We start from the raw sequence: 13,169 nt of genomic DNA, 5'->3' as shown, positions 1-13,169 counted from the left end.
AACAACCTGAATATAATAAGTAATGAGTCAGTGGCCATGTGAGAGTCATACTGACCACCGACGTGCTAAGTGTAGACGTGTGGACCTATCTAACCAAGCGGTCCATCATCAATGTCCGCATGTGTTGACCACCGACGTGCTAAGTGTAGACGTGTGGACCCATCTAACCAAGCGATCCATCATCAATGTCCGCATGTGTTGAGCTTGTCATCTTAATATTAACTTCAATAATCCTATTGTCACCATCACCACCTCTAATAATCAAGTCATCCACATACATGACTATGATGACCAAACCTAGATCTCCCCTTCTCACATAAAGTGAGTGATCAACACCACAAATATAAAATCTAATATTGGTAAGATACTCTTTGATCTTGTCAGACCATTCTCTAGGTGCTTACTTTAGTCCATAGAGTGCCTTCGTTAACCTGCACACATATGTGGAATGCTCCAAATCCTCATAACCTCATGGCTGCTCCATATACACCTCTTCTTGCAAATCACTATGCAAGAAGGCATCCTTAACATCCATTTTTTTAACCTCCAACCTTTGGCTACTACCAAGGCAATCACGTATCTAATCGTTGCCACCTTAGCAATTGGATTGAACGTCTCTTCATAATCTATGCCATATATTTGACCATGGCCTTTTGCAACCAACCTAGCCTTATACCTGCTAACTGAACCACTTACATTATTCTTGACTTTGTAAACCCACTTATAGACAATATTTTTCTTTCCCTTAAGTAGGGGTACCAAATCCCAAGTCTTATTAGCTTCTAATGCATCCATCTCCTCATCCATTGTGGTATCCCACTAAGCATGACCAATAGCATTCTCAAAACAAGTGGGCTCAACATCCTCAACCACCTTCATCATATAAGCATAATGGTGAGATGCATAATCTTCAAAACCAAATCTAGTAATATGGTATCTGACCCTACTAGACCTATGTACCACTGGATCACTTAGTGTAGCCTTTACATTACTACGTGCTCTCTGTACACTCGGTGTCCTAATTGAAGGAATACCAAGCCCATCATCCAAACTCTCTAAACCATTATAATCTCCATTAAATCCCAAATGACTGGTAGATACGTCATTACCATCCAACACTTTCTTTCTTTCTTTGTCTTTGTCTATAACACTTGTGGATGCACTGAAGATATGGGGCTACTTCCTAGTCTCCCAAATCAAGGGCTCACTGTACGTGTAGTACCAGATGATATTTCCAGTCTACTAAGACTCTGTGATTCTTGCTTTTCTTTTCACATATAGCTATCATGATCATTATCATCATCCAATACACCAGCAGTAGGTGCATACCAACTACCCATCTCATAAAAAATAACATCCTTGCTCACTCTCAACTCACATGTGACTGGGTTATAACAACGATACCCTTTTTACTCTAAAGAGTAACCAATAAAAGTACATTTTTTAGCCTTTGGATGAAGCTTCTTTTGTAGCTTATATGGCATATGAATATATGCAATACAACCAAATACTTTCAAGTGTGATACATCGGGCTTCTTGCATATAAAGCATTCTTCATAGGTCACCCATGAATTGAAGCTATGGGAGTTCTATTCATAATATAGACAACAGTATAAACAACTTCAGACCAAAAATATTTTGGCATATTTGTTTTAGCCATCCATGCTCGTACAACTTCTACAATATGCCTATTTTTTCTTTCTACAACCCCATTTTCCTGTGGGGTATACTTGCAAAGTAAATTGCTACTTTATCCCATCAGACCTCAAGAGGCCATTAAACTCATTAGAGAGGTACTCTCCCCCTCCATCTGATCTCAAGCACTTAACTTTCAAGCTTGTTTCCATGTCAATAGCTACCTTGAAAGATTTGAAGTGCTCAAATACATCACTCTTTTCCTTCATGAAATATAGCCATATCTTCCTTGAACAATCATCAATAAATGTGACAAAGTATTTGCTGCCACCAAGAGATACATTTTGTGTAGGTCCCCAAACATTTGTATTATGCACAACATCAAGTATATTTCTGGTCACTTCTCTGTCATGCAAAAAGGATTGTCTTGCATGCTTACCAAAATGACATGCTTCACACACTTTATGAAATTCTGCAACTCTAAAGGAAGGCAACCTTGTAATCAATCCTTTGGACTCCATTAATTTCAGCCTTTGCACATTTTCATGTCCAATACGTTTACGCCATATTTCAATGTGCACCTTATCTCTAGCTTTTAAAAATGCCTTATTTAAATATTTAACTACATGAGCTACACATTTTGTAGGCTGCCCATCTATTTGAAACTCCTCATGAGAGTGAGGGTTTTTTTAATGACTTCCCCAGCTCCATCATGATTCCCTTTTCTATGTCTTGATGCTGAGAAGCTAAGTATCATTTATAAACCTGTCATGTTGGTAATTAGAAAGGTCTTTTAGCTTTGAACTGAGAGACTACATCATCTTACCATACCCAATTATTTTTTACAAAATGACCTTTATGTTTAATTGGGTTAATCTCATGTAAGTTGTAATACCTTCAACTAGTATCAGAGTCATCTTTCTCGAGAGCTTGAGCCTAACCCATTGCTTCAAATTGTGGAGAAAAGCTTAATCACACAATTTCAACGGTAGCCATGGATTCTTCTCCCCGATGTATGGATTGAGCTCAACTGACTTCTTGTCCCTCTTTTTCTGCTTATTCTTGAGCATTACTTGGTTCCTTTGAGCACCTGAGAGTGCTTCCAAAGCTTCAACACTAGCGCTAAGAGCAGTAATAGGGACATCCACATTAGCATGAATCGCATCTATTTGCTGCCCTCCCTTCTTGACCAGCCTATCTCATCCTCCAGCTCCTCTTGGCACTCCACTCGACTCTTGGCAATCATTAGAAACTTTCTCGACATCTCTAGCATGAGTTTGGGCATCTATTGGAGCTCATGGGATCAGCCATTAATTCACATTTTGCGACAATTTGCTATCATATAGTTTAGGGCATCACTTGATTAATTATCTGAAGGTCACTTATGCTTCACAGGATATCTATTTGATGTTATATCATATGACTCGAATGTTATACCAATGTATTGGAATGCATTGGGATTGATCTGAGATGTATTTCGCTCAATTTTCTAGAGTTCTTTTATTGCTATAATAAGCAAAGACTGAATGCCATTTTATCAATGAAAGCATATGCCTATTGCTCAATGATGTATCAATACTTATGGTTCTTGTTACATGCTTGGATATGCTTTTAAATTACCTTTGAGAAAATATTGGAGCTTTGATTCTTACCATTGGTTGTCACTAACTATTATGTATGGTTATATGATGCTCTAGTAAGAGCTTTGCAAGATACTTGGGTTGAATACTCCCAAATGTATGCTACTTGGATCTTGGATGTATGGATGCCTTTCACATGATGTTTTGAGCTTTGTTTTCTCATTTGGCATTCAACTTTCATTTAGTGGGAACCACTTCTTGACATTTGGAGATTATATTGAGATTTTGGTTACATATGTGAGCTTGAGGATCTTACAATGAGACCGTGGGACTTGGTGACATGTACATGCTCTTGTTATGCTTTATGTATGTAGTTGATGCTTAGTGGGCTGATTTGACATTACTTTTGGGCCCACACCTATCCTCGTCACATGATGTTGATAGTGATGTCTGCATCTTGGTTGGTTATGTACTGAGCTTTCGTTACATTGCTCAATCTGATGTGCCTCTAGTTGGTCTCATCTGTTACCCATGAGACCCACTCTATGCATGATAGTTATGCCTATGGGATATATCTCAATATGACACATTTATTCTTTGACAAATCTTGGTGTTGGTCTTGCATATTCACTCATTGCTAGTTGGAGCTAGTCCCTGGAAGTTGTAGTTTGTCTTATATCGATGATTACCCCTCTTTTGCATTGATCTCTTATTGATGTACTTCATTTTCAACATGTTGTAATTATAGTTTTCTACACTGTTTATACAAATAGTCATCTTCATTTTAGAGTTCTTTGCATTGATGATTGTGGACAGTTCATCACTTAGTCAGTATGCCTTATTTTTAGCTTGATCTAGCATTGATTTTAGGGTTGTTTGCAATAATTAGAGTAGCTTGCATTGACAATTTGTGCACTTGTTTGCCTTCATTATGGTTGGTGACTTGACTGATAGTTCTATCCTTGATATTAAAAATGTAGAAAATGCAAGTTAGACCCTTGAAACATAAGGGTGGTGTCAAGCCCGAACTTATTAATGCAGATGATTGGGCTGAATTAGATTACCTATGTAAGTCAACCATCATATTATCCCTCTCTAAGCAAGTATTCTATAATGTTGTCTCTCATAGGAAATCCAAATGGAAATCATGAGAAAAGATTCACAATGTCCATCACAAACAGAGCCTTGCTTCTTAGATATATTGGTTGAATAAACTCATGGACCTTTGTCTGAAGGAGGGCAATTCTATGTCAGCCCACTTAAATGAGTCTCATTCCATTATTAGTCATTTGGCTTCGAAAGGGATTGAATTCAAGGGCACATTCTCTTCCCTTGTTTCTCTTAAATACACTACTACCTGAATCATGGGATACCTTTGGCACTATTATGTGTGCCAATAGACCTACTAATGGGTTACAATTTGCACAATGTGTAGAGAGTGTACTCTTGACTACTAAAATATGTTAACAAGAATAATGTTGATGCTTTCCGCTTGGGTTGAATTAGTTTAGCTATGTAAGTCCACCATCATATTATCCCTCTCTAAGTAGGTGTTCTATAATTTTGACTCTGATGGGCTGTCAGAATGGAAATTATAGGAAAATATTCAAAATGTCTATGATAAACATAGCCCCACTTCTTAGATGTATTGGTTGAAGCAACTCATGGGCCTTGCATGAAGAAGGGCACTTCTATCTTAGCCCAGTTAAGTGAGTTTCATTCTGGCATTATCAACCATTTGTCTTCACAAGGGATTGAATTCAAAAGTATTCTTCTTCCCTTTTTTCTCTTAGTTACACTACCTGAATCATAGGATACCTTTCGCAATGCTATATGTACCAATACACCTACTGAGATGGGTTATAGTTGCAGGATGTAGAGGGTGTACTCTTAAAGAGGTTAACAATAATAATGTTGATGCTTCCTGCACCTCTCATGCTTTGACAGTTAGGGGAAATAATGGTAGGGGTGGTAATGGTCGCCATTGGTAGATACTCTCACCAGTCTCGCTCTTAGTCACACGGATCCTCTCACCTGGACAGTCTCACAATAAGTCTCATGGCCATAAGTCCTCATTGACTTGTCATTACTATGGGAAAGCATGGCATATTCAGCTAGAGTTCCTTTCAATGACATTTGAATAAAGGGAAGGATAGTCATACATTGTGACTATTGGAGTTCCCACATCTTCTCTCTCTCTCTCTCTCTCTCTCTCTCTCTCTCTCTCTCTCTCCTTCATCCATAGCTTTGCTTCTGCTCCATGCTTTCACTTCAGGGCTCTCTCCCTTCATTTTTAAGTTATTTCATGGTGATTGGCTGAAAATCAGATTTACTAGGGATTCCCTATAGATGTATAGGCTTCGCATCAATGGCAAACTTCATGTACAACTGCAAGAAATCTATAGTAAGTTTTCCTAATGTCATCAGCCAATCACAACCAAGCACAATATCTATGGGTCCCATTTCCAAAGAAATTAGGTTCCATGTACCTCATAATTTTTAGCTAACTATATGGGAACCTGTGGGCACATTTGAGTGTTGATTCCCTCTTCACCATTAGCTACTTGTACTCTTATGGGTTGCTATAAATTAGTGGAAAATTAGTGTAACCTATCCACATCTAACTTATTCACAAAACTATGTGTACTGCTTGGGGATTCACAAAACTATATAATGTGCATTCATGGCCTATTTATAAATATTCTAATTTATGAATTTTTGTAAATAAAACACAACCCTTTTCTATTCAATTTGTAAGTAATCCCTTTATATGACACTGTAAAATTGGTGTTTTAAAAACCCCTTATTTTGAACTCACGTTATATATACATATATTCATGAGTGACCCCCCCCAAGGTGTACTACTACTGTCTATCAAGATATAATCATTTCCATGAATTGTATCCTTCATACAAAGTGTCTTAGGGCTCTTTGAACGTGTCCAAGCATCCATGGAAATAGAACAAAGGGTAGTGGCAATAAGAGGTAAATTTGTCCCACTAGGATCAAAAGGAATCTACCCACTAGTGTCAAATGGAAATCCATCAACAACTCATAAGACTGATCCATCAGCAACCTCTTGGAAGTACACTTGGAGATGCATGATACACCATATACTTTTCACCACATTGGAAAGATAGACCCTTTTCCTTTCTTTCCTTGAAAAGATCCATAGATATGAACTTGCCATTGTTTGCCGAGTTATTTTGGGATCTATTGTCACCTTGCTTAGGCTCCACTTTATGGCTGATTGTTGTCTTTGAAACACTTTACTATCTTGAATCATTGAAACTAGGGTATGTAGGGACTCTAAGGACTGCTGAATGAAGTATTGAATCCTCCATCATTGCCACCAAAGTTACCATGTTTAGAAACAATCCTTTTCTCTCCAAAAGAATTCTGCATCAAAATGTCCCTTCTATACTTATGATCATACCTCTCTCTACTAGCTCAATGGCATGAAATAGTATTATAGGTTTTTGGGCCATAACATCAGCTGATAAATTAGGCTCCAAACCATAGCTCTAAATTCCTTTCAACTATCTACCTCATAATTTTCCCTCTTTATGTACCTCCACTATGTATGAGCAAAACCCTTAGGATGAAGTATAGCAAAGTGAATCTTTTGGTCATCTGACTTAGGGAAAACATCAAAATAGGACTCTAACTTTGACGTCCACTACTCCAAATCAATTGGTGATGATGAATGATCACTATATTTGGTTGCCATATCTTATCATGGAATTTTCTCTCAACAAAGCCTTGTTGCCCATTAGTTACTTAGGGTTGCATGTCCATGTAATGACCATTGGGGCTTGAAAGATTAGAGAAACTCCTATGATAGTTGGTTTGAAACCTATCTAGAGGAATAGGTGGTTGGCTTGCAATGGTTTGAGGAGAATTTGACCCATGAATGCTCAAAATCGACTCATCAGTCCTAACAGAAGTCTCCCCAATCTCATAATTGTTATGTGATATCCCTTTCTTTTCAATGATACATGACTGAGAATTATTATTTGACGTATGAAAGGATTGTTGATCTCTACTCTCTTTGTCTAGCATTTGTGCTACCACAAGTATAGAGATTTGAGTAGTAAGTTTGTCCAAAGAATCTCAAGTGAAAGAAGCAAACTTCTCCAAGGAATCCTTAGTAGATTGGGCCATGTGCTCCATCAATTCCTTGATTTTGCATATTGGATCGAACCAATTGTTCAACCACCTTATCCAATTTAGAAACTAATTCCATGTATTTAATGGAATGCCTAGTCTCATGGTTATAAAGAGTGGTATTAAGAGTACTATATGCACCATATTCTTAAGAATCTTCATCATCATGATGTGCTTTCCTAATTTCTTTCTAAACATCATCATTAAGCTTATTATTTCCCTTGTTTCGAGTCATTTCTGCTCACTAGTATAGTGCAGTCCTAGTATATTCTCTAAAATAAAAATGGCTATAACTTTTGTGTCAGATATTAGAATCAAGAATTTCTTGATGAAATAAAAATCCACAAATAGGTCTTTAGGTTGAGCTATAACACTCAATTTCAAAATCAAAATGGAATATTTTGGGAATAGTCTTTGACTATTGTCCAAAAGTGTATTGCACCCTGTAGAAGCATTGTTTTAGTGCATCCACCTCCCCTTAGTCCAAGATAAGGTCTTCCAACCCTATGGTACCCTATATATGACCTATGTGATCTAAGTGCAACCTAGAATAACCTATATAAGTCTTAGAAATTCTCTAGATTACTCTATAATATCTATAACCAAGTAAAAAGTCTTCCAAAAGTGGTCCCAATTCATTGTTTGAGTAAAATACTCTGTGTAAGACCTATAACCAATCTGGGATAACCTGAAACACTGTAGATGCCTACTAATTCATCCAAATGAAGATCCAAATACCATGTTACCACATAATATACACATCCCCTACTATAAGGAGTATAATGATGGAAATTTTCCTTATAGTAAACCTGTAATAACATGTATAATCCTTGTAACTGATGAATGGAGTCCCAATCAATGCTATCCAATTGAAATCTTTAGATCTTCAATGACTCCACTCATGGTACCTATGGTGAAAGATATAACAATATAATATGCTTCCTACACATGCTCTGAATCACTAGGAGGTGGGCAAAGTTTTCCTGGGTTGGTTGATTGCACCCCTTTAGAAACTTTAATAGTGGGAGAGAGTCATCTCTCTATTGTCCCACTATCTCCCTCACCATCCATCTTTTTCTTCATGGGAATATCAATATGGCTAGAGAATTCTAATTAAGCAAACAAAGATGAGATGCATAAGTGAAATTTTCTTTCAGCCTTCAATGATATGCAAGATTGATCAATGAAAAATTGGAATCAAGAAATAAGTGTTTGCTAAGGATCTTACAAATGCAATTGAGTGACTCACTGATTGCAAGTACTTACCCTTTACAATGTTTATTTCTTGGAAAAATATAATCATACAAACAAATCAAGGTTATGCATCAAGACAATGTAAATGAAATCCATGATGAAACAGGACTAAAGTGAATGTTGAATTTCAATGAAGAGGGATTTGATCAATGAGAAGAACACTAATCTTTGATCTATTGATCAATTCAGAGAATTAATTGATTAAGAATCTCCCATTGACAACTGGACAAGCTTTAAAACAAGTGGATATTGAGATATTTCAGAGATGAAGCAAGTAAAATACCTTGATCAAGCTTGAAGAATATGATTAATTCACTTGGAATCAATATTTAGTCCAATGGTTGAAAAAACTTTCAAAATCCATCATGAAGCTAAAAAATCCCATAAAATTCAATCCATACATGCTTAAAGAAGATTAAATTGGTGAAGAATCAATGCCCCAAGCTTCCTTGAACACTTGAATGTCGAAGATTCAAGCTCTTTGAACAAAAGCCCCAAAATATAACTCCATTATAAGCTTCAAGAGGGTCAATGTGCTTATACTTCTCAAGTTTGGAGCAATTTCCTTTGGCCTTGATTACATACTTGATTAGTTTGACTTACACATCTCTATTAGTAGAGGCCATTACACATGCCTTTTTCACAGAAGAAATATAAACATTTCAAGATCCTTTTGCACACAAGAAAGAAAATATTACCAAACAATTGTTATCAACAAGTTTAGCAATATGGATGAGAATTCCTCTTTGTTCATTTTTAATTTTTGATTACATTGTAAAATTGTACAATATGATGAATGAATGATCCATTGCAAAACTCTAGTGTAAAGTCCATAAAGGCTAGGATAAAGACATTCCTTGAGGGAAAAGGCCCAAATATCAATTGTGGGGGCAGTTGTGGCCTAGGTGGCAAGGTTACTGTGTGCAACTAAGTTGTGGATTTGAGATTGACAACAAGGTTTTGGTGGTGAGGTTAGGGTTCGAAAGATCGATGTGTAGTATCCTCCATATCATACCACAAAGCTTTTAATATATTCCCTCCTCTCCACCCCCTATAGCCCACTATCCATTGCTTATGACCCACTCTCCATAACCATCCTCAATTATGCCCATTCTTTGACATCTATCATATCAATTTTAAATTTCCATATAGCCTTTTCATATTGATGCATAGCCATTAATTGAGCTTCTTCCTCTTGGTATTGTCTCTATACTCTCTCTTGCTTCGATTCATCTCTTTAACCCACCTCCTCCTTGTGGTGTTGGGCAATGCAAACTATAACAAATTGAAGGGTGGTGATTTTGAAATTTTTAATATCAAAATTGTAGTAGCCTTATATATTAATATCCTATGCCAAAAAAAATTTACAAAATGCAAGCTTCGATTGGAAAAAATAAGTTTGCATTATAAAAATCATTCCCATTTGAAAGATCATATATAATATTCCAGATAAGAAATGTATTGAGGCACATTCTTCACTCACAATTGATGTATTGATCAAGTTGTTATGGGACTCACATAATCCCTATGGTAAAGATACCCAAATGTATTCTTCATTACATAAAAGGCTCTCCGTGTAGCTTATAAGCTTGTGTGCACCCTCTATGCACCCTTAGAGCCACATACCACCTCAAGGGAGAGATGTAGATACTTACTATTGGGCTCTTCTATGGTATCCCTTGCCAAAAATATTTATACAATAACATATATCTTTATGCATATTGTATAATATGGGAATCGAGTGATCCATATTCAATCATTAAACATGCTAAGAATTCTAAAGCACTAGCATCAAAACTAGTATAGAAGAGACCTGTGAACATGAACAAGGCTCATGATAAAAAACTTACCACTCATGATAAGAAATGAAAAATACTCACAAATCATCCTTCATGTAAGGAAATATACTCAAAAGTATGGGATGTAACATTCCATCGTCTTATAGACCCCTTGATAATAGTAGGGCAAGAGAATATGTGAAATTGTGCAAGAGCAGTGGCAACAAAGTTACAACGTAGATATCAAAAGAAAGGGAGATTTAAAAATATGTTTAAATCTAGGGTTAGGGTTGGGGCTTGGGCTCTCAGGCTCTCGGGCTCAATCTGGGGCTCATGGGGCACTTGGCCCTAAGGCTTGGGCTAGGACTGGGGCTAGGGCTCATGAGATGAACTTTGCTCTTATAAAAGCCTTCAAACTCCTTTGAGATGAACTTTCCATCACCATTTATTCTAAATTTCTATACACTTTCCATGTTTCATTCTCGATAATTTTTAGTCACTTTTTAAGCCTACCGAAAGATTGAGCCTTATCACAAAGGAAGTATACCCACACCTTCCTCCTATAGTCATCAATGATCAACATAAAATAAAAAGATCCACCCATGGCTTATGTAGGCATTTTATCACACAAGTCAACATCATGCACCAACTCCAGAGAAACCTTCACTCTTTCTTTCTTGTGGAACTACCTTTCTCTATTGCCTGGTGCCTACAAGCTTCGCACAGTTTCTTCATTTCAGTTTCACGCCAAAGTTTACTTATGCCTACTCTATTGGTGGCTATAAGAGTATGTAGCTCATACATTTTGTCCCATCTTTCTCACTTATCAACAATGTTATCGACACTATTTATAATTTCCTCACTTGTCTTGGCAAGATGCCATCTATAGAGCTAGAATTCAAAGGCTTCAAGACAACTATTAGGCTACTAGGGAGGATAAACCTCAAGAGGGAATGAGACATGAGTATCGGAGTCAACTCCAAGCATTTGTAAATAAGGAGAGGTAGCTAACTCGACTCAAGGTAGGTGAGGATAGGGTCCAGCTCTTGAGTTGGATGAGGTAGATGGTTAAGCCTCGCACAAAGTGTGTTTAATTGTGAGTAAGCTCTTCAAGTAGATTGTGTGAACTTGAGGTAGGTCACAATGTGAACTCAAGTTCAGTCAAGGTATAAACTTGGAGTGTAGGTAGATGAGTTTGCAGATAGTGAATGACTCATTATTACTTGTGATGGGGCCTATCTTAGCCAAAGTAGATTCATGCAAATGAGGGATTAAAAATTTTTAAAAACCATTTATTTTTTAAAAATATTATATAATTTTGAATTTTTTCCTCTTCTAACCCCTAAGCATGAAGAGATCCGGTCTATGTCTTAGACAATGACCTACAAAATAGTATTGAATTGCCAACATTGTGTAATCAAGGATATGGATGTGCCATGATTAATTCTGATCCGAATACTAATTTTTGGCCATTAACGATACAATTTACCACTGAATGTATTTCAAGTATGATAGGGATCCAAAAAATAATCAAACTTCATACCAAAAATCCCAAAATAGTTGTGTGCCTTGGTTGCATTAATATGGATATCAGACTCGTATAAGATGAAAAATACGAGGCTATTATACAATGAACTCCCAAAAATACAAGGTATAATATAAAGATACATTCGCAAATGGTTATTTTGTATTGTTATGCCCGTAAGGCTACCATTTTTTGTACCATTCTATAAGCTTGCAAGGCTAGGATATGGTCATTTTGTATACAATTCTATAAGCTCAGAATGCTAGCATGCATTTATTATCTAAATTTTTTTGAGAGGAAGAGAGTAGATTAGTTCGGATATTCATCAGTGTTTTACTTGTCAATTATACTTGGCCATTTTCTTGTTGGTAATATGGGGCTGATTTCCTATGAATGACTAAGAACATTGAGAGTAGATTTTCTACAACTTTGTTAATGGCCAAGAAATAAAGCGTCAATAGTAACAAGAGCTATCAAGTGATGCATCCCATGGCACAAGGTTTATTTAAAAGGTACAGTAATGCTTGATAGTAGCAAGGAGATAATGCTGAAATCTTTTTGCAGCATAAACCATCACTAATCCTTGTCTTTTGGTGGTGGAATAGTTCATTTCCACCTAGATGAGCTGGTGACTAGCAAAGTTCACAGGGAAATCCATGATATGCTCATGAGGTTTTCATAACACTCCATTTTAGAGGCATTGATTTATACATGGAATGTTATGGGCCAATCTAGGGCTCTTAGGATAGGAGCAATCATGAGAGTCCTTTTTAATGCTTTGTAGGAAGCTTAGCATTCCTTAGTCTAGGCCCATGTAATTAGTAGATTGTAGAGTAGTCATGTGATGGTAGCATAGTTTAGCATAAAGCATCGATAATACTTGATATAGCTCAGGAAGCACTGTACCCCCTTTGGATTGGTATGTGGGGCGAGGTTCATGATAACCTTGGTTTTAGCGGAGTTAGTAGCAATTCTATTCTTAGACATGACATAGCCCAAGCTTAGAACTTGAGAGGGGATTCAAGGAGAGGTTATACTACTTGCATCTTTGAAAGACTAGGTGAAGCTTGTGAAGATGTTATGCCTAGTTAGAGTGGACACACAAGTCCTCGACAAATACCTTGAGCTACTTCCATAGCATGCATGTCCTTAAAGATAGTGCTCATGACCCTCTGGAGGGTTGCTAGTGCATTAGTCAATCTGAAAGGCGAGACAATATAAGTGAATATA

Source organism: Lygodium microphyllum, chromosome 23 (assembly GCF_053477565.2).
Source record: "Lygodium microphyllum isolate KBCC chromosome 23, Lygodium_microphyllum_v1.1.10, whole genome shotgun sequence".
Lineage (NCBI taxonomy): Eukaryota > Viridiplantae > Streptophyta > Polypodiopsida > Schizaeales > Lygodiaceae > Lygodium > Lygodium microphyllum.
The sequence above is the reverse complement of the archived record's forward strand: the minus strand, read 5'-3'. Positions refer to the sequence as shown.